This window comes from Apodemus sylvaticus, chromosome 4 (assembly GCF_947179515.1).
Source record: "Apodemus sylvaticus chromosome 4, mApoSyl1.1, whole genome shotgun sequence".
Lineage (NCBI taxonomy): Eukaryota > Metazoa > Chordata > Mammalia > Rodentia > Muridae > Apodemus > Apodemus sylvaticus.
This window is the reverse complement of record NC_067475.1, coordinates 19,912,721-19,936,229: the sequence shown is the minus strand read 5'-3', so window position 1 is coordinate 19,936,229 and position 23,509 is coordinate 19,912,721. Positions and strand designations below refer to the sequence as shown.

At 39.2% G+C, this 23,509-nt stretch overlaps 1 pseudogene; it reads left to right on the top strand.

The window, feature by feature from the left end:
- Positions 1-18,194: 18,194 nt before the first annotated feature.
- On the top strand, positions 18,195-19,431 carry LOC127682067 (serine/threonine-protein kinase VRK1-like; annotated as a pseudogene).
- The last annotated feature ends 4,078 nt before the right edge of the window (positions 19,432-23,509 follow it).

The window sequence follows — 23,509 nt, the reverse complement described above, 5'->3', positions numbered from 1 at the left end:
AACCAAGTAGGTGTTAAATTATAGCTATATAAAACTTGCCTAATTAAGTGATTAGATTAGTACATCGTAAAGAACAAGCAGAGAACTTTAGCACCTATTATGTACGTACTCTATGGTACTTTATGTACAGATACCTTATTTCAGTCTTTCAACCATGATCTTTTCAGAGAAACAAACAGATGCATGAAGAGCATGATTAAATTTAATGGTAGCTATGGGGCTGGGGAAATGGCTCATCAGTTAAGCACACTGGTTGCTCTTCCAGGAGACTGGGGCTTGATTCCCAGATTCCACAGATGTGGACTCACAACCATCTATAATCCAATACCCTCTTCTGACCATAAGAGCAGGAGATACTCATGTGCTACATAGACCCATGCAGACAAAGCACAATGCTCTCCCCAAGAGCTATAGACTATTCAACAAAAACCCTAAGACAAGGTATAAGAATCCATCTTTTGAGGGTTATGGTTTCCAAGAGGCTTCCAAAACATTCTAGGCTATTGTTCTATTTGGTTTCCCCCCAGAAGTGGATGGTCTCTATTGCTGAAGACACCATGCATTTCTGACACAGGACCCAGAAGACCTGAGCTAGATCTGATCTTAAAGCCTCCTCCTTGAAGACTAGTCTTCATGTTACCAGAAGGCACCATGTAATATTCGCCAAGAAGGAAGCAACCAGCAAACCTAGCCAGCTGTGATGCCAAGGAATGACAACAACTAACATGCTATGATACCATTTAGGTTATAGCACACACACCTTGGTGGTAACCAACAGCTCTCTAATTGTATGTAAGACCCATCCAACAGTAGGGAAATAAGTCTGGTACTGGAAACCTAACTAACTACCCAAGGCTAGTGAAGTCATGGATCTTGGAGGAAAACCTACAACAACTCCCACTTTACTAAAATAACATAATCCCTAACTACATTGTCAATATTTATCCTTATACCCAAGTCAATGTTTCTGACCCCTATCAAAGAAAACCACCTTTGCAACAGATGAAGGCCGTTACAGAAAACCACAACTGATCAGAACTCACCCACTGTGGAGCCCAGTCCTCACAGATACAACTACAACATAAGCCCTGCACTAAAGACTCAGAGATTGTTGAAGAAGGGAGCAGAGCCCAAAGAACAGGAAGTTTGCTGTAAGACTTTGTCTCCTCGAGATGTCAAAGAAGCTGCATCCATGAAGTCTCACCAACATGGCTACCTAAACATGACCTAAACAAGGATGGCAACAATAGACATGCTAACATGAAAGTGAGAAAGCACCCAAGGCCCCTTATCCTAAGACAAGAAAGAATAGACAACTAAGGAATGCTCAGAGCAGGAGAAATGAGGTTCCCCCGGGAAGAGCACCCCAATTGGTTAGCCAATACCAAATGGTCAGCTCTCAAAACATATTAAAAGAGACCATAAATTTGAATGAGACCAAGGTGGAGTATTTGGGAAAGTCTGAGGGGAGGAAAAGGAAGGGGGAGATGATGTAAGAGTATTATAATTCAAAAAAATTTTAAAGTAATTTTAAAAAGTACACAAAATTTGGAAGGCATAAGAAAAGGAAGATTAAAGAAAAGGAATGGAAAAAGATAGAAATATATCATGCATGTATGATTTATTCTAAAAATGTAATAAAAGTATGTTTTAAATACCCATATACATAAAAAATAAAGTAATAGGAATATTTTAATTTAATGAGAAATAATTTAATGAGAAATTAATTAGGCTGAAGAGTCTTACAAACCAGAGAAAGAAGAAACACTATAGAATTTAACATTCTGAGAATCCTCCATGTACAATTTGTAGCAAATTAGAAAATAAATGTTCAGTTATTTGTATGTGAGGGGAAATGCACTCCATGAACCACATCCTGGAGGACATATGCTTTTATTTGCCCTGTTGTGAGCTGCCATTTTGGCTCCTCTTCATCTATCTCCTTCATGACTAACATTTATAAAATGATTAGTCATGATTTGACAGACAATCTTTGACTTCACACTAGCAGGCGCCATTGGGAAGCAAAACCAATATCCATGGACTTGGTAATTCTCATAGAGCAAAGCATTGAGGCACTGTACATACATGAAACCATATTCAACTCCACCAAAGCCAGCTGGAACCAAAAAGGGAGTGGGGACCAAAAGATTAACCAACGTGGCGAAACAGTTTGTAGACTATGCCATCTAAATATAGTATTTAGCTAAGTGTATAAATGTTTGCTTTAGCATTTTATGATCCAACATATGACTCAGTACCCCCTTGCAGTCCTTCAAAAATAACAGAAACCTTTAATTACAAGATGACATGGCCATGATGAGTTTTTATAAGCTATGAATTGCCTTAAAGTTTTTACATTGCTCTACATCAATGTATATCTTAAATCTCCAAAGTACTGTCAGGGAATTCCTATTTAATGCTGAAAATCTATAACAGAGAAATGGCATTATCTGGTCTCACACTTTAATATTCAGTATTGAGGAGAAACAGAAGACTGTGCTATTTATTCTAAAGGAAATCAAATGTGCGCCAAGGACTCCTGGGAGGAGGTTAGACTTAGGTCAGATACCGAGAGAACAGAAAGAAATAAAAGAATGGGCATGAATATAAAACCAGAGCTTCTAGGCAACCGAGGAAACATACAACCAAATAAGAAGCAGGGTTTCAATTAGCTTCAGTGATTCAAGTCTCTTCCTTTTGAATGATATTAAAAATTGCTACTGAAGGAAGAAGGGCAGTCTTAAAGAGACGATACATCTTGCAGGCAGTTTCTAGTGAACAAGAAGGCTAGACTGATAAGGAAGCTGTGGCTAAGAACTGAGAATCAATGGGACATTGAAAATGGTGCAGAGGCTCTGTGTCTGAGATAGCAGAATAGGAATAGTCCTCATACGATTTCACTGAGGACTCACAGAGCAGTCAAGAGGTTCAAAATCATGAATGATTTTGTGGGTAATGTGTAGGTAGTAATTGAAAAGGTTTGGCAGAGGAAGATGTTTGGGAAGGAAGGCATGAAAGAAAGAAAGGGACCTGGAGCAGACCTTACTAATTGGTTGTAGCTAGAAATTAATCTGCCAACTCAATAAATAGTCTTTCTTAGATTTATGGAGAGTAAGTTTAGAATGTCACACCTTTCTACACATTTCTCCATCAAGAGTAGAGTTATAAGAACATAATTAACAAGCTAACAGACAAATGAGATCTTAAGTAGTATTTTGGATTAGAAAGATCCTTGGGGAAATATAATCTTACCATGCTTTATTTACACTAAAACCTCTCCATCCAAAGAATAGTACCTCTGCTAAGGGTGTTTAGAATCCTTTTATATGTGCTGAAAAAGCTATGGAACTGTTGTTTTGATTGGAAGGTATTCATGTTGTAGGCACAGTGGAAAGCATGAAGGCATAACATTCGTAGCCAAATCTAATGGATGGAGTGCTGAAAGTGATCTGATAATTAATCAAAAATATAGTTCTAGAGTCCTGTTGTAGCCTGCCTGCAGAAGCCTCTCCTTTCCTCTACTACATTCCCTGGATAATATGTCCCTTAATGCAGATCCAGGCCCACTAGGTATCTCCTGCCACCCCTCTAGGCCTTTTGTTCTGGCCCATTTCACCCACAGACTCACAGAATCACTCTCTAAGGGGAACCTTCCATAGCCATACAGGCTGGACATTAGTAGGTGACCTTTATTATCCTTCCTCCTCCACTCCAGTCTCTCCAGCCTTGCTCTTAGTTCTGCTGCAGCCTGCCTTCAGGAGCCTCTCCTCCCACCCCCATCTCCATTCTCTGGGGACTATGCCTCCTACAGTTGACCAAAGGTCCTCTGCTTCTTTCCAATGTCCCATTTAGCCTTTCCTTTCACTGTGGATTAGTATTTTGTGTAGCCACCAACCATCAGAAGCACACTCTACAATGGACCCCAGATTCACCACAGTTGGTTAGGAACCAGAACAAGCAATAGCAATCAAAGAATAGATTACCCAGCCAGTATCTGGGTGGTATTGTCACATGCATTTAATCCCAAATAAAATCACATACAAATGCAGGTTCAAACACTTGACTTTTAGTAGAAACTATGAAAGCCAGAAAGGACTGAACAGTTGTTCTACAAGCTCTAAGAGAGAACAGATACCCACCCAGTACTATAGTATGCAAAACTATAATGTACAAGCAATTGAAAGAGAAAAACATTCCAGAATTAAAACAAATATAACTAATTCTGTCTACTAATCCCACTCAACAAAAGAGACTAGCAAGAAAAGTTCAGTCTGAAGAGCGCTAATTAAGACACAAAGAATAAATCATCCCAGAATAGTAATTAATAGGCAGGAAAGCTCACAGCACAACAACAAAATAACAGGAATCAATAAGCACTGTTCATTAAAAACTCTCAATTCCCCAATAAAAAGACATAGACTAACAGATTGAATTAGCAAAAGGATCTAGCCAAGAATATGGAACACCCCCTTTAATCCTAGCACTTGGGAGGCAGAGGCAGGCAGATCTCTGTGAGTTCAAGGGTAGCCTGCTCTGCATAGTGAGTTCCATGATATATGGACTGTAGTAGGAATATAGAGGTATATAGTCAGACTTGTTTTGAAAAACATCAAACAATCAAACAAAAAGAAAGAAAACAAGATCTGCCTTTTGGCTGCATAAAAACACACCTCACCATCAAGGTTAGCTATCACTTTAGGGTAAGGGGGATAGAAAAAGGTGTTCCAAGAAAATGAACTCAAGAACCAAGCAGGTATAGTTGTTTTAATATCTGACAAAATAGACTTCAAGGCAAAACTAAACAGAAGGAATAGTGAAGGTCACTACATATTCACTGAAGAAAAAAAATCCTCCAGGATGATATTACAATTAATTGTGTAGCAAACACAAGAGCACCCAAGTTCATAAAAGAAACAGTGCTCCAGATAAATCCCATGTTGATCCTTGCACAGTAGTAGTAGATAACTATTCCATTCTTAATAATCGCCATGTTGTCCAGACAGAAACTGGACAAAGAAATAATAGAGCTAAATAATGTCATAGATGAAATGGATTTAGCAGACATCCATGCAGCATTCCACCCAAACACTAAAACTAGATTTCTGTTTAAGCAGATCATGGAAATTGCCAAAATTGGCCACACATTAAGACACAAATCAAATAACACTATGCATGCTATCTGGCCACCAGGGATTAAAGCTGGCTATCAACAACCACTGAAAGAGTAAAAAGTATTCAAATGCATGAAAACTGAAGAAACTCACTATTGGACAAATGGAGTCAAGACAGAAACAAAGAATTAAATTAGAACCCTTAGGAACTAAAAATTAAAACACACATACGTAAAATGGGACACTATAAAGGCAATCCTAAGGAACAAGTTCATAGACCTAAGGTTCTACATCCAAAAATGGGTAAGATTTCATATCATTAGCTTGACAGTACACCTGGTAGATCTAGAAAAGTAAAAAACAGCACCCAAAATATAATCAGACTCAGGGCTGAAGTCTATGAAATAAGAACAAAAACTATCAAATATCAACAAAATGAAGAGTTAGTTGTTTGAGAAAAATCAATGAGATTTTCAAACTCTTAGCCCAATTAACCCATATATATATAGCCCAATTAACATATATATATATATATATATATATATATATATATATATAGAGAGAGAGAGAGAGAGAGAAGCTCCAAATTAATAAAGTTAGAGATAACAGGGGTACATTATAACAGACACAGAAAATTCAAGGTATAATAAGAGCATACTTTAAAAATCTGTATTCTACTAAAGTGAAAAACCTGAAAGAAATGGACAAGTTTCTGCATCTATACAACTTACCAAGGTTAAATCAAGATGAAATAAATAATTTAAACAATCCCATAGTTCCTAGTAAAATAGAAGCAGTAATTAATGAGTTCCCAACTAACCAAACAAACAAATAAACAAACAAATCCCATGGAATTCAGTACAGAATTCTACCTTTAAAGAAGACCTTTAAAGAAGAATTAATTTCAATATTCCACCAAATAGAAACAGGAAACAACATTAACAATTTTGTATTACAAAGTCTTTATTATTTTGATAAAGTCATACAAAGAAAGACCCAATGAAGGAATGCAATTTTACATCAATATCCATTATGAAAAAGGATACAAAAATTCTTTTAAAAATAATTGCAAACAGAATCTAAGAATACATGAAAAAGACAATCCACTATAATGAGGTTGGCTTCATTCCAGAGATGCAGGGATGCTTAAATATGTAAGTGGATAGATGTGATCCACTGTATCAACAGGCTGAAAGACAAAAACCACAGATCATCTCATTCCGTGTAGAAAAACCTTTTACATAACTCAACACCCCTTCATGATAGAGGTCCTGAAGGGTCTAGGGAACAAGGGGTGTACCTCTACATAATAAAGCCTATTTACAGCAGGCTCATGGCCACGGTCAATCTAAAAGAAGAGAAACCCAAGGCTTACACACTAAAATCAAGAACAAGCCAAAGATGTCCACTCTCAATATCTACTCAGTGTAGTATCTGGTGTCTTCGCTAGAGCAGCAAACAACTGTAAGAGATCAAGAGGATACAAACAGAAAAGAGTGAAGCCAAATTACCTTTATTTGAGATTATATGATTTATACATAAAAGAACCTAAAATTTCCACCAGGAAACTTCTAATAAACACTTTCAGAAAAATAGAAGGATATAAAATTAACACACAAAAATCAGTAGCCTTCTTACATGCAAAGGACAGACTGAGAAGAAATTAGAAAATCATCTCAATAAAATAAAATAAGTATCTTGGGGTGACTCTAGCCAAGCAAGTAAAATACTTCAATAATAAATCTTTAAGAAACTAAAGAAATTGCAGATGACATCAAAAATGTAAAATCTCCCACACCCATGGATTAGTAGGATTAATATAGTAAAAATGGCATTCTATCAAAAGCATTCTTCAATTCAACCCAATCCCCCATCAAAATTCCAACATAATTTTTTACAAACCTTGAAAGGATAATTTTCAGCTTCATTTAGAAATACACACACACACACAAAATCTAGAATAGCTAAAACACTCCTAAATAATGAAAGAATTTCTGGAGGTATGACTATTCCCCATCTCAAATTGTCCTACAGACTACAGTAATAAAATGTGTGGTCTTGGCACAACAGACACAGTGATCAATGGAACCAAAATGAAGACTCAGATGTAAATTCACATACCTATGGAACCTGAGTTTTTGATAAAGAAGCTAGAAATATACAGTAGAGGAAAGACAGAATCTCTCCAAAACGGATGCTGGTCAAATTGGAAGTCTAATTCTATCAGTGTGATATTTAAGAAATCATACTGTAATCCTAAGTGTTTCTAGTCCAAAGACAGGAATGTGTGGTGTGTGTGTGTGTGTGGGGGTGTGTTTTGAATAAGAGATCCCCTTGCTATACAGGAGAATATAGACATTGACATTCTTGGCAGGATATGTCACTTTGTGCAACAGTGGCACAAACATTTTGTGTGTAAAGTAACCAACAGCTATAGGATTGGATTTAAGGCCCCATTTTCAGGCAGGAACTCATCCAAGGTAATATAAATCTGGCCAAGAACCTATGTCTAGAGAGGATGTAGACACTAAAGGAGGACTTACTACTATAATTTTGCTAAATTGATACAACATCCAACTGCTTTCTAAATATTTATCCTTACATCTACTGGAGAGCCCTCCCCTCTCCCCAGACAGAGAGCTTACCACAGAAAACCATAAACCTTTAAAGTACAGAAAATAAGTGACTGAGAAGTTATCATCCGAAAATGGAGTGATTGTGTGCTCCATCCCCACAAAAGTCAAGGAGAAGGACCAGATACACTGAAAGAGCCAAAAGTCAGGTATGACTGCCACAGAGCAGTGCGACCTGGACATGACAGGCAGTTGCACTCAGAAAACTTCAACATCTCTGGTTGACTACAAAAGACTTGCACAAGGTCTGCCTAGTCAATATTCCAGTATGGCATGGTGAACATGCTCACAAGGACCTACTACTAGGTGAGACTCTGCAAGTAGTAAATTGGTCACAGAGAAGATAAAGTAGGTTTCCAGAAGTATGTCTGGTTGTGCATGCTGCAGCGGACCATCCTATGGCCACTTGCATGCAGCCAACTCCAGTTGGAATCAATACAATTTTTGGTTTAGTGTGGAGGATGGCGGAGAGAAGATGGAGAGGGAGGGGAGTGGAAGGGAGAGAAGAAAGAGAGGGGAAGGGGGAGAGGAGAGGGAGGGAGGGGAGAAGAGAGGAAGGGGAGGGGAGGGGAGAGGAAAGGGGGATATGTATGAAGTTCTGGGGGGTATGGGAGGAGAGAAACCCAGGTAAAGTGGGAGGGGGAGAACAAGTGATGGATTTGATCGAAATAAAATGTATTAATGTATTAAGGGGGAAAGGGTGCTAGCATTCTAAGATAATGTCTAGTTATTTTATTAAGAAGGCAGAAACATCACCTAACAAAGTTTACATCCTCTAACAGATATTTCAAAATCATTAGCAATGGCAGACAAGAATCTATCCAACCTAGAAAAGAAACAAGTTGATTCTTTACAGCTTGAAGCAGAGTGTTGACAGTTACACACAGATCCAAATATAGCATGGTCTGGCAAAGGGACAGCACAGGGCAGGAGGCAGAGTGCAGACACTTGATACCCTTGCCCATGTAACTGGAGCTGAAGTTTTCCTTGTTGTGGAGACAAATACAGGAAGAGTCCAGGCATGGAACAAACCACATTGCCTCAATTGTACAATTTTTTTTTAAATGGCCTTTAGATTGCCTGGTGTGTCTTTTTGTTTGCTTCTCATTCTTGTTTCCCTTTTTGTTATGGACTTGTCACATATGCACAAAATAGAAAGAAAGCCTCAATGAACTTCAATGCATCCGTTATCCAGATTCACTAATTACTATCTTTGATGTAACACAAAATATATTTTATACATAATTTTAATTAAATAAATGTTATGCCTGGCAAGATTTCACAGGTTATTTGTTGTTACATAAAACAATAAAGATTTTAGTTCATTCATGTTGTATTTAAGATTTGGTAAAGGGAGTGCCTGACAGGTTCTTTTTAGATTGAAATTCTCAGGCAAATACGTTGTGTGTGGGTGAGAGAGGCAGAGAGACAGACAGACAGATAGACAGTGGGACAGAGAGACAAAGACAGAGAGCCAAAAAGACAGAGAGACAGAGGGACAGAGAGACAGAGAGAGAAAGAGAGACAGAGAGACACAGAGGTCCTTCAATTAAAACTAAGTATGTTCAGAAATTTGCTCTCATTTAGTTCAGCTATACAATTGAAAGGTATGCCAAGACCCATCCATGGTAGTAAACGAGCTTGCTAGGAGGTAATGAAAATCTTTGTTAATTCATACTAAAAAAGATGTTTATAAGGTGCTCTTCAATCTCTCAGGCACTTTATACAGAGAAATGTGTAATTCAAAAACATAATTTTGATTATAACTTTGCTGTTGTGTGAATTGAGGTAAGGAGAGAAGGAAGCATTTCAGGAAGTCTCATGTTGTTAGCGCAAGAAGCATGCTCTTCCCACGAATAATTACTGCTCTAAGGGATGGAATCTTCCCATAGGTGATAACTGCTGTAAAATATGGACGCTATCCAGGGGTAATAACTATTGTAAGAAATGGGCTCTTCCCACAGGTGATAACTGCTGTAAGGCATGGACTATTCCCGTGGGTGATAACTATTGTAAGAAATGGACTCTTCCCACAGGTGATAACTGCTCTAAGGCATGGACTATTCCTGTGGGTGATTACTATTGTAAGAAATGGACTCTTCCCACGGGTAATTACTGTTGTGAAGGATGGATTCTGTTTATGGGTGATCACTTCAGTAAGGAGTGGAAGATAGTCATATAGCACCTTCCATATCCCAGGCCTGGACAGCACCAAAGGACTGTTTCAAATCTTCCTTTTCAACATTTCTGCTTTCCATTTCTTTTTACTACTGAAACACAGAGTCATGGCACTTCTATGGCTGCAGCTTATCTACAGGAGAGCCACTTCATATTAAAGTCCTTTATCTTTAGTAAAACTCCACGGTACATTGCTGAACTTCAGGGAAAAACCTGATCAACTACTATTGACCCCTGAGTAGTCAACCCATTAACTTCCAGTCATTTGGTCTTGAATGCTGGCAAAGTATGAACTGAGAATTTCGCTACTTTTCCAGGCATCAGAGAAAGAAAGAACTCTAGCATTTCTTTCTTTCTTCTCTCTCTCTCTCTCTCTTTCTTTCTTTCTTCCTTTTTTCTTCTTTTTCTTCTTCCTCTTCCTCCTCTTCTTCTCTTCCCTTTTCTTCTTCTTCTTCCTCCTCTTCTTCTCTTTTTCTTCTTCTTCCTCTTCTTCTTCCTCTTCCTCTTCCTCCTCTTCTTCTCTTCCCTTCTTTTCTTCTTCTTCCTCTTCCTTTTCCTATTCCTCTTCCTCCTCTTCTTCTCTTCCCTTTTCTTCTTCTTCCTCCTCCTCTTCTCTTTTTCTTCTTCCTCTCCTTCCTCTTCCTCTTCCTCCTCTTCTTCTCTTCCCTTCTTTTCTTCTTCTTCTTCTTCTCCTCCTTCTCCTCCTCTTCCTCCTCTTCTTCCTCTTCTTCCTCCTACTACTCTTCCTCCTTTCTTCTTCTTTTCCTAAAATATTTAAAGAAAGAGGACCTGGGGAAATGGCTCATGGGTAAAGCACTGGCTGTACAAATGAGAGCACATGGCGTTGCATTCCCAGAACACATAGATACTATGATTTATCCTTAATTCCAGCTCACCTATAGCAAGATGGAAGGTAAAGACCAGATTATCTCTGGAGGCTGAAAAGCCAACTATCTGGTATACTCAGGGGCAAACAGAACTCAAATAAGGTAGAAGGCAAGGATTAACACCTGAAATTGTCTACATCCCTCCATATGTGTTACGGTGTATGTGTTATGGCATATGTGTATTAGCACTCATGCAGATAAAATACAAGCACACACACACCATCATATTGAAAGCAAATAAAGGAGGATAGAATAACAGCCCTATTTCAATGAGGCATCTTATCAAAGAATCCAAGTCCTTGGGGTTTTTTTAGGTTGAACATCACAGAAAAATATCTTTTTGTTCACTTCATGACTCTATTAGTATGTATTTGTCTGTAAAATGGATAAAATAGTTGCTTTTCCTTTCATGTATGCACATGATATCAATATAAGATTACTAAATTAACTTTGTTTGCCAACATGTTGAAGCTTAAAATGTTTGAAGGAAGGTCAAGAACTAACTATCCTCCTGCCTTAGCCCCTGCACTGTCACACGTGGAGAATATTGCAAGAACTTCAAGAGCACTTGGTTTCACCCTCTTTTGATTAGCTCTCTCTAACACTAAATCAATAGAGGACCCCCAAGAAGACGTACTCAGCTAGCACAGCCGGAGAACTTCTTTTATTGCTCTGCCTGGCTTCCTACCAAGCCCAGCCCAGCCCTTGCCAGCCATTAAACCTGATCAACCATGTAGGGAAGATAAGATTGTTAGCATTGTGCACACATTGCCCACAACAAAAGACAGATTGCCAAGGAAACAAAGCACTCAAACACAATCTATACATTGTGCAATACAGTCTTTAGAAATGGTGGAGAAAGAAATAATAGAATGCACTGTGCTTATTATTTTGTTAAAATTATAAACAATTCTACATATCCTGATTATAGGAGGGCACATATCTCATTAAGATGTGCCTTTTGTTTTGCAGTGTATGGTGTCTTTAGCTAATGATTTTTCCTGTTGTTTGGGAAAACAAAATTAATATGCTATATATGTACAGTATATTTATATTATATATTTAAAGATAATGATAATAACCTATATAAATGTAAATGACTTGAGGCCTATAATACAATTTGCTACTTTACTAATTTGTAAGTCTGGAACAAAAGTTTCTTATGGCATAAAAACCAACTTCCATCTGCCTTGTCTTCAAACCTATTAACTGTCTTTAATCTGGTGTTAACTAAAATGTATAAAAAGTTTTTCCAGATTAGTAATATTTAAACAGAAAATACTTTAAAAAGCTTTATTACGCTTTTTTAGTCAAACAGGATAAAGCTTAGCCATTTGGATATTTTCCTTCAAAGCGATCAAGGTATGTTATGCTGATAGTGCAGTAGCAGCCTTTGTAAAGTAGCCAAAAGCCACATGATTTGTTTACTAGTCTGTGGCCTTTTACTGTGCTTTGTATCAGAGTTCATAACAAGATTAATAAATCATCTCAGTCTTTATTTGTAAAAAAAAAATGAAGAAGAAGAAGAGGAAGAGGAGGAGGAGGAAGAAAGGAAGGAAGGGAGGAAGGAAGGAAGAGAGAGAGAGAGAGAGAGAGAGAGAGAAAGAAAGAAAGAAAGAAAGAAAGAAAGAAAGAAAGAAAGAAAGAAAGAAAGAAAGAAAGAAAGAAAGAAAGAAAGAAAGAAAGAAAGGGTGGAGAAATATTGAAGTCTATACTGTTTTTTTTGACTTTTAATAAACAAGCAGATTGTTATAGAGAAACATTGGGGGAAATTGATCTACTTGCAATAAGCTGAGAAGAACTTGGCAGGAATTGTATCTTTAGATATACTTTATGCTATACTTTAGAGAAGGTGCTTTTGATCAGGGTGCCCCTGCTCCCCAGGAAAGGCAGAGAATTCTTTTATGATCTACTTCTATGGGGTACAAAGAAAGAAATTCCCATCTCTCTGTTTCTAAAACTCCATGGTATTGGAATTTTGGAGAAGGAGGCCCCAAGTTGATGCAAATTCTTAAAAGTTAAGCCCAAACAAAAGAAAAACATTGGGGTGGGGTGAGGTGAGGGGAGTTATCGCACCCTGCTGACTGCTAACACAATTGGTTGTGATGCTTGTCAAAAATGAATCTCATTCTCCAACAAAGTGGTTGGCTAGAGGACCATATACTACCCACATGGTAGTGATACTAAGAAATTATTTTGCTATACCATTTATATATTAAGAACATCTCTAAAATGGTCACAGTTCATATCTTATATGCAAATAAAATGTTTTATGTGTGTGTGTATGTGTGTATGTGTGTGTGTGTGTGTGTGTGTGTGTGTATTCTGGCCACAAGTAATTCTCTTTTTAGTTTTAAATTTAAAAAAAAAAAACTCCCATGGTTAATTCTATAAAAGATAAATCAAACTTTTTTGTTCAAGTGTATTTGCCTATATTTATTTTTTTGTCTATGTAATTGAAAATATTATAGCTGACAACCTCCTTGAGGTACCTATTACAGAATGACATAAAAATATCTTAACTACATCAGAATGATTTATTTAGCCCAAGTGGCCTTATCGGTGAACATAAATATAACTCTTATTAATCTTCATACTTTTTTTCTTCAAAAATGTAAGTAGCAACATGTGGCAGATGTTTCTCTTCATGCCAGAGAAAGCCCTGTAAGCACTTCTGGGGGACATGAGCAATGGCCTGCAGGTGTTATTTGTTGGCAATGTTACTGTCCCAGTCCATTGTCCTAACGCTGATTAGAAATTTTGAGGCTTTTATTATGACACCTTTTGCTTTAACTGTTTACTAAGGCTTTTAATTAATGGTCATTCGTTGCTACACTCTTATGGGGGAAGGTGGTAAATCAAGAAAGGAAAAGAAGGCAGTAGATAAAGAAAAGGAGAAAGAGACCAGGGGTATGTGGGGTAAAGGCAAGTGGGTACCTTCTTGACAAGGAACAAGAACAAGAGAGAGAAAATGACATTCTAGACAAGAATGGAGTTCAGAGCAGTATTATTGGCGGTGAAGAGCCCCAAGAATTATAGAGGAGGTGGAAGTTTCCAAGTGGCTTGAAGTGGCAATAAACCTCCAATACCCATCATCTCTTTCTCTCAAGATAATGATTCATCTTACTTATTATTCATAATAACAATTTAGTTATTAATTAAATCACCATCCTTTGGGATGATGGCCTTTTTTCCATTTCCTTCCAATCTTAAGGCAATAAGATCCCTACCCCCCCCCCCCCAAAAAGGTCCTTAAGCCAAAAAGGACGAGCTATGTGATGCTGACATAAGGGGAGGCAGAGATCTGGGGAATCTTCTGCTGTGACCACTGTCCTCCCCTTAGCCGGCTCTCTGCTAAACTCAGTGACTCACGGACGTAATGCTCTCTTTAATAAAGTGCCTCCCCCATGGCTTCCCAGAAGATCAACACTCAGAAATAGAACCCAGAGCTCCTGACGTCAGACTCAGTGTTCTTTCCACTCAGCAGTGACGCCTAAAAATACAGACACGTGAAGAAACCATCCAAAGAAAATAAAACCGAATTCATCGTCACGTAAACACGCCATAGAACCCTGGCTTCTAAGCTTCATCTTAAAAGTTCTTAGCATCTATAAGCCACAATACTTGAGTGTGTATAAGTGAATTCACTTTAATGTATTGCACTACATAAAATTTTCTTATGTTGACTTTTGAGTATGAAAATCTAATTGATATCTATACTAATAGTTTCAGATGGTGGAGACAATGAAACTTTTTCTTCTATCCGTTTTAAATAAAAGTATCTTCAGCAGAAATGAGGGTTTGTTTTTTTGTTTCTTCACTATATTCCCTCAGTACCATACCTATAAATTTATTTTCCTGATTGTAGATTTTGATTTAAATGCTACTTTTTGGTGTCAGCCTTCTCAGGCTTCCCAAGAGAAGACTGCACAGGCATACACAATCTATTTAGATGTACTTTTTACAGAAAAATTTAGATTACTCTCTCTGTCTCTGTCTCTCTGTCTCTGTCTCTCTGTGTGTGTGTGTGTATGTGTGTGTGTGTGAGTGTGTGTGTGTGTGTGTGTGTGTGTGTGTGTGTGCCATATACACATGTAGCTCAAAGGACAACTTGTGGGACTTGGTTCTCTTCTACTGTGTGGGATCCAAGTCATGTGGGCAGCCTTGACAGCAAGCACCTTTCCTGAGTGAGCCATCTTGTCAGCCCTAGATTTAGGTTTTATAGCACTTGTACTCTCTTCCCATAACCTATAATTGGAATGATTGTTACCTAATGTCACTCTTGCTTGTAAGATCATAAGCAGCGTGAGCTAATTTTCTTGTTCATCAATATGTCCTAGGGGCATGTTCAGGATATGAGGCAGAGTGTGTCACCCACGTGTTCCTTTTCTAAAACATTTTTATTTATTCTTAGACAATTCCATACATATATACAATGTATCTTGAGCATCTCCACCCCTAACTCTCGAACTCCTCCCATTCCTACTGACAGCCCCAACACACATACAGGTGCCCCTCCCAACCTTCATGTCCTCTCTTCCTTTTAAAATAACCTACTGAGTCTATCTAACCCTGACTAAAAGTATGTGGGCAATGTGGCCATGCCCCCTCCGAGAAAAAATGGCTTCCTCTCCACCAGCAGCCATCCGTGCCAATCATTCCTAACCTGGGCTGGAGCCTCATGAGTCCCTCCCCACAACCGTGTGGAACTATTGACAGGCTTGATCTGGGCCTCTCTGGTGTGTAGCTGCTGTGAGTTCGTAAGTGTAAGAGCTACATCGTGTCCAGAGGCAGTGTTTCTCAGCACTCTTCCCGTGTTCTAGCTCTTAAACCTTTCGACTCCATCTTCGGTGATGTTCCCTGACCTCAGCAGGACTTGACAGAGACATACCATTTAGGGCCGACGACTCAACAGTCACTAATTCTCAGAGCTTTGACGGGTTTTGAGTCTCTGCATTGACAGCTGCCCACTGCACACGGAAGCGTCTCTAACCAGAGTTGAGAGTGGCAGTAACATACGGATACAAACGTAAACATTGTAAAGACAGTTTGACTATATGTCCATTTGGTCAAACAACGTAGTGGGTTGCCCTATAGTGCTTACGACTTTCCCAGACTTGGGCTTGGCTTACAGAACCAGACATGATTTCCCATTGGTGGAGCAGGCCTCAAATCTAATCAGAAAGCAGTTGATAATCCTGTAACTATCCTGTCACAATTATACCTATGAGCATATCAGTAGTAGAGTATGCAGTGTCCACTGTTGGGTAAATCTGCTGATGCCTGCTCTCTCCTGGTGGCCTGCTTAGATTTTAAGAGCAAGCCGGTAAGGATGAAGTTTCCAGGTCACTTCCACCGCTTTCTATGTCCTTGATACCTCCATGCCCCGTAATGATCATGTGCTGTGTCTTCAGCAACAGGATCTTATCATCTAGTAATGGTGGCCAATCAAAAAGAGCAACGGCAACAGCATTGCTTGGGGAGCCTCTGGGGCGTGTTTGTATTCTCACAATAATGCTATGAATAAGCTGTCATCGTTATTTACAGTACAGACGAGGACACCACAGTTTAGACTGGGTAATCATTCTCTCCAATGCCTGTAGATATTTAGAACATTTTTTTTAAATGTGAGGGGAATATTACGCTGTTTATTTTCCTAGCAGTAATTTTTATTTCTGACTTTTCATACTAGGGAAGAGGTGGAGGGAAGGAACCACTATTTTTCTTAATGAATGTCCAGCCTCATTCCAGGTTGGCTCCTGTACACAAGATCTCAACCATACTACATTGGTATTTATGCCTATTGATAAAAGTCAATGATTTCAAGCTTCTTATGCATTCTGATTTCCATGTCACTGGCCATCAATAAAAATAAAATACTTGCATTTTTTTCGTTTCTGTGTGTATGTGTGTGTGTGTCTGTGTGTGTGTCTGTGTGTGTGTCTGTGTGTCTGTGCGTTTGTGTTATGATGCATGCAAGTGTGTAGACATGCACGTCCATGTGTGTGCATAGGAAGCCACAGGAGGTCATTGTGTGTTTTCCCTATTGTTCTCTGTCTTGTTGCCCTGTGACAAGGTCTGGCATTTAACTAGAAGTTTATCATATCAGCTAGACTGGCTGCCCAGAGAACTCTCCAGATCTGCCCGAGACTACTGGTGTCTTAATTTCTGTGGGCTTGAAAGGTAAATATTTCTGTTATTTATTTTTCTTTACAGTGCCACAGGGGATATAGTGCTAAAACTAAGTCTGGTATTAAGGGCAGCAGGGAGGAGCCTAGGAAATATGAAATTCTTTTCTTAGTAACATATATAATACACCTCTGTCTGCCATGTCAGCTTGCACCTTGCATTCTTGGAAAGATGATCCACAGTACACGCTGTGTGTGTGTGTGTGTGTGTGTGTGTGTGTGTGTGTTTGTGTGTGTGTGTTTTGTGTGCACTGGTAATTAAACACAGAGCCTCACATATGCTAAGCATATGCTCTACCTCTAAGCCAAATCCCCAAACCCCCAATGTTGTAATTCAGAACAGTGTGTATCAAAATTTCTAATTCTTCTGTTAATTTTGAAATCAGTTTAATTTAAAACTCAAGGTCTTCTGTGGATATGTTATGAAGATGCCCATGGTTTATAACCATGAAGTTACTAATATGCCATTTTGCAGAGAGGTCTACCATAAATCCTTTAGAAAGATTTTAATTTAATTTTGTGTATATATGTTTGCTTGCATGTATGCATATAAACCTCCTACATGCCCAGGATCCAAGAATGTCAGAAGAGGCCATTGAGCACCCTGGAACTGGAGTTATGAACAACTGTGAATTGTTCATGAGTGCTAGGAATCTAACTTGGGACTTCTGAAAGAGCATCCGGTGCTCTTAACTGCTGAGTCATCATCCAGGTCTCATCTATCCTTGGTCCTCAGTTATTACTCTCACTGGAGACAAAGGGTCACAGTTTCTTACTGCTCAGCTTCCTTTGTTTCTAGAATCTGTATGATGAGGATACAATTATAACGAAGTGTATTGTATTATCACATCTCTTAAATGAAGCTGCATCTACCTATTTAGGAATCTCACCACTATCTTCCAGGCAGCTAGAAGCTAAACATAGCTAATGAGATAAAGGCTAGAGAAATTCTCCAGGTTGTGGCCTTCTGAGTGGGGCTCAAGAAGAATAGTCCTTCACAAGTGTGGGCTCCCTGGGGTCCAGGACTCCGGCTCTTTCTTTCTGTATGTCCAACTCTTAGAAGGGCGTTGGCCTCATAACAGTATTCAATTGGCTAAACTGCATTGCTTAAAATTTACACTTCCGGTGAGTCTAGGAAAGCGGCTGGATGTTAGTAACTACACTGTGGAAGGCTAGTTGACTGCTTTGGTGAAAATGTCCTGTGTAAAAGTAGCTCATGCTAGAAGATAGGGACCCTCAAAGAGGGGCCTTGCAGAGCAGTTTGCCGCTAGAGAGATCATAGCTGACATGTCTAGGAAGGAATGGAAACTAGGATTGCCTATTGGCCAAGGTGGCTTTGGCTGCATCTATCTGGTGGACACAAATTCTTCCATACTGGCTGGCAGTGATGTGCCCTGTGTTGTGAAAGTGGAACCCAGGGGCAATGGACCTCTTCTCACCGAATTAAAGTTCTACCAGATGGCTGCTAACCCAGAGCAAATTCAGAAATAGATTCATACACATAAATTGAAGTACCTTGGTGTTCCTAAATATTGGGAATCTGGTCTACGTGATGAAAATGGAAAAGTTAAAGATTTATGAAAATGCACCACTTTGGGAGTGACCTTCAGAAAATATATGAAGCAAATGCCAAAAGGTTTTCTCAGAAAACTGCCTTGCAGCTAAGCTTAAGAATTCTGCACATCCTGGAGTACAGCCATGAGCATGAGTATGTGCACGGGGATATCAAGGCCTCCAACCTTCTTCTGAGTTACAAGAACCCTGCCCAGGTGTATTTGGTAGACTATGGACTTGCTTTTCAGTACTGCCCAGATGGAGTTCATAAGGAGTACAAGGAAGATCTCAATAGGTGTCACAACAACACACTGGAATTCACCAGCATTGACACACACAATGTTGTGGCCCCATCACGACGTGGTGATTTGGAAATACTTGGTTATTGCATGATCCAGTGGCTCAGCGGCTGTCTTCCTTGGGAGGATAACTTGAAAGATCCTAACTATGTTAGAGATTCCAAAATTAGATACAGAGACAATATCGCAGCTTTGATGGAGAAATGCTTTCCTGAGGAAAAATAAGCCAGGTGCGATCGCTAAGTACATGGAGTCTGTGAAACTACTGGACTACCCCGAAACACCCCTCTATCAAAACCTACATGACATCCTTTTGCAAGGACTAAAAGCTCTAGGAAGTAAAGACGATGGCAAACTGGATTTTAGTGTTGTGGAGAACGGAAGTGTGAAGACAAAACCAGCCTCAAAGAAGCAGAAGAAAGCACGGTGTGTACTGTGGAAGGCATGGAGTACTCAGATGACAGGTGTAAGAGGTCGCACAGACTTGATCCAGGAGGCAACAGCGTTTGGAATTGCAGTGAGACACACTAAGTCTGGCCCATGGGGGTTCACAAACCAGGAAGAAAGCCCAGAAGTAAATGAGATGCCAGAAACTGTCCAAAATCACCACATTGAATACATGAAGCATGTGCAATTTACTTCAAAAACAATTTTTACTGAATGAGGCAAAAAAAAAAAACCACCTTCAATGATGATTCAACATGAAAATGTAGGTTTTTTTTCCATGTAGACTAGACTTTATTGTCACAACGACTTGTATACTACATCAAGAAAAAGAGACCTCTATTTTAAGTTCTTCATTCCTTCAAAGCAAGGAGCCTGTTGAGCACTCTGTCCAATCTGGAGAAACGCATAGCAGCCAGAGGCAGAACATGATCCCAAGTCTCAGACCACATGGGTTGTAACAACTAAAGATTCAGGATTTTATAAATTATCCTTCAGTAAAGTACACAAAATATTCATTTTAATAAAGTTTGTTTTTTTCAAAAAAATAGCCACTCAATTATTACTAACGCCCAAGACGACTCACAAGAAAATAAAACATAAAATAGCAAAGGAGAAAGCAATCAAATGAATAGGCAGAGAGGACGGTTTCTGGCATCTCATTTACTTCTGAGCTTTCTTTCTGGTTCGTGAACCCTCGTGGTCTGTTACAGTTTCAGCGTGGTCTTCCAAACCTTTTCCTGGTTGAGGTATGGTCTTTATCCACAAGGCACTCAGAGGAGAGTAAAGAACCAAACAGAAACACTTTCAAACTGACCTCACACAAGTTGGATTGAATAAGTACCACAGCACTTAACTTTGGTAAATCCTATCCTTGCTTGAGTTTGGCATGAATCAGTTGTCATGTCTCCAAATATAACAATGACCTCCAGAAACACTTGGTGATTTTTATTGGCCTTCAGGCCTATTGGGAGCAGTTTCCAGGGATTCTCAGCAAGGCTACCTTTACTTCAATTACCAACTTAGAGTTTACAATGCCATATATTTCAGGCAAAAGCTTGCAAGTCAGATATGGTGTCTTCACTCCAGACGTCCAATACTTTCATAGGTGCAGGTTCAAACATGATATTACTGCACATCAAGAGGTGATTACTACAGCCATTGGCATGCTGAATTCTTTTGCTTAATTGGTAAAAGGAGAACCACTTGACCATGTAATATTTTCAAAGAACATGCAAGTGTATGGAGATTTTGATTATTCCATCCTCCAAGATGTTTTAGTCTGAAATCCCAAATTCCTTTGAAAAGCATGTATTTCTTTGGAAATCATAAACAGAAAACATTCTTTCTCAACCAGCTGTCTTACTTTGTTACTAGGTATCATCTTACCATATACAGGGCAGAGCAGAGTACCAGATTAAATTGCTACAAATGCTCAGAGAGAGGTTAATAGGGGAGCCTTTGACTCCAGTGTCTCATTTGCCTAGACAGAATGCTGGGGGAAATGGTTAGAATTCACCTTTCTGGGCTAGGGAGTGAGTTCTTGTGGTTGTAAATAGATTGAAGCCATCTTTGCGTGTTGGCTGGAGTTGGGAAAAGGTCACCATGCACATCTAGAAGAACACACATAAGCTCCCAGAGAACACAGCTCTGCCCTGCAATTTGAAAAAGGCCTTTGAAGACATCCATGGTTTTGGCAGAGTTCCAGAACCAGCCCAATATAGAATGGCATTGGCAAAGCCGGAGGACCATTCCTAGCAAACACGAGTGTGGTCGGCACACATGAACCTTGCTGTCTTTTGGAGACACTTAGAACTATCTCAACAGAGTCTAAACAGAATCAATAGAATATATGGCCCTGCAAGAACACAAACATTAATGTCATGTTCATTAGAATTTTTTCCCTTTACCTACTTTGGTACTCAGTTTTCAACACATAATTTATCACTCATTCTTACATGCTGGATTGTTGGCAGTATTGTAATAACCAGGAATGGCATTGGCTCAGTTATTTTTTGATTAGTTCTTTCTTTGCTTCCTTTCCAAAGAAAAACAATATTCATGCCCAATTTTGTTTGTGCCTAGTACACAGAAAAGTAGGAACATAGGAAGTAAATAATAGGAAACATTTCATTAAATTATTTATTTATCATTGCTGAAAATCATTAATCCACTCATTCATTCATTCATCCATCCATTCATTGAGTACTTGCTTACATGTGACTGAAGTGGTAAATACAGACGACAATAATCCCAAAGAGCTATCGTTTTGGTGTCTGTTCTGGACACTAAAGGATGAACAGACTCTGTTCAAGCAACAATAAATGCTGTGCAGACTACTATAGAAAACTGAGATCAGGATAACAGTGTGGCCCCTAAGGGCAATGTTTGGGCAAGGGTTTTCTAAACAGCTGATATATAAGCAAACAGGCTACTGGGTGATATCGTAGAATGAGGTACGCAAGCATCTATGAACATATCGGGAAAGAATAAGTGGCATTTAAGCTTATGTATATGTAATGATTTCAGCAGTGCCCCGAAGTGAAGGACAGAGCGAGGCAGTGAGAAAGGAGGTAAATGTGTGGCCAGAGATGTAAAGACCAGCTGAGGCTTGAACTGTAGACCCAGGAGGTGGGGCAGGGATTTCACTGCACTGTAGCAACCACTGAGGGCTTGGTAACAAGGGTAAGGACAGTGAATCACCACTGAGAGGGATATCACAGTTTTCTTCTTTATACATTTTATAAAATCTATGTCCTCAGATTTTACAATGTTGCTCCTGATTTGCTTCTAGTGAAAAACCTCCTAAATATACTAGTAACAATGTAACAAGAATGAAGTCTTTCAATGGCAAATAAGTAACCAGATGGTAGATTAAACCATCAGAATGAAATACTTAGCAGGGTATGAAAGCTACTCAAGCATTTAGTGAGCCTTGAAACAGACAGGTGCAACTTCAGCTCCTTTCTTTCTGCCAGGAGCTGGGCTTGTTCCCTACTCTAAAGCCTCCTGTCTTTTCCAGCTATGCCTCCCTCAGCTGCACTGGTAGCATGATATGCTCTGCCTCAGGCTCTAAAATGGTTCACACACATCCATCTCAAAAGTATTTTGTCATCTGTTCTTTATCCAGTGAAGTCCAAGATCAGGACCAGTTGCCTTTCATTAGATCCACGGGGCCTGTTTGTTTGCTCTTTGGAACTAGGTAGCAATTACAACTGTTCCAGCTTGCCATATTACCTGATGCCTTCAGCATGAAGTCAGTCAGCAGACAAGAGTGATGAATCACTCTTTCTGTTTAGGTAAGAGAGTAGCCAAAGCTGTCGGGAACAGTTTAGAGGATTCCTATAGAGAAAAGATCAGGCTCCTATTAGTAATCACAGCCCTGGAATTCCTGGAACACGGGGGCTGGTCTTCTGGAAGATCTATTGCCTTCATGCTCTCTCAAAGAGCTTCCTATCCCCATATTGAACTCTCATTTCAAGGTTTGACACCAGCTCACAACGTCAACTCAATATTTGTGAAGATGTGATTTTTTTTTCAAATCATTAACTGCTTTCCTTTTGGGTATGTGTATGTATATGCTTGTGTGTGTATGTGGGGGGAGGATGGGTTGGCCCATACATGCTCCCACTCACAAGTAGAGGCCAGGAAACAACCTTGATCCTAGCTTCCTGCCTTTGTCAGTCTCTGTTGTTTTTTTTGTTTTTTGGGTTTTTTTTTTTTTTCTGCATAGTCTAGAAAGCTGGCCCTTGAGAGTTTCAGGGGTTTTTTGACTTTGCTGCTTATCTCTCTGAAGAAGTGCTGTGATTACAGATACTGTTGCCATGTGACCAGCTCTATTATGGGTTCTTATGACTTGAACTTATGTCTTACACTTGTAGACCATAATCTTTACCCACTAAGCTGTTCTAGAACATTGATGAGCTTTAAAACAGGAGAATAGTGTCTTTGCTGCTTTTCCCTGTCTGACCATGCCCCGGGGCAGGGACTTTTCTTTTCGCGTCCTTATTTGGTATCATTTTACTTTTTTGCCTATGAACTTCCTTTAATTTATTTTTTTCATGGTAAGTCTGCTGGCAATGAACCTGCTTGGCTTGTATTTGCTAGGAAAATGTCATTAGTTGACTTTCATTCTTGAACTAGATTTCACTGTGTGTCAATCCTGGGTTGGAAGATTTGCTTTGCTTTCCCTCTGGAACTTTAAAGATATTG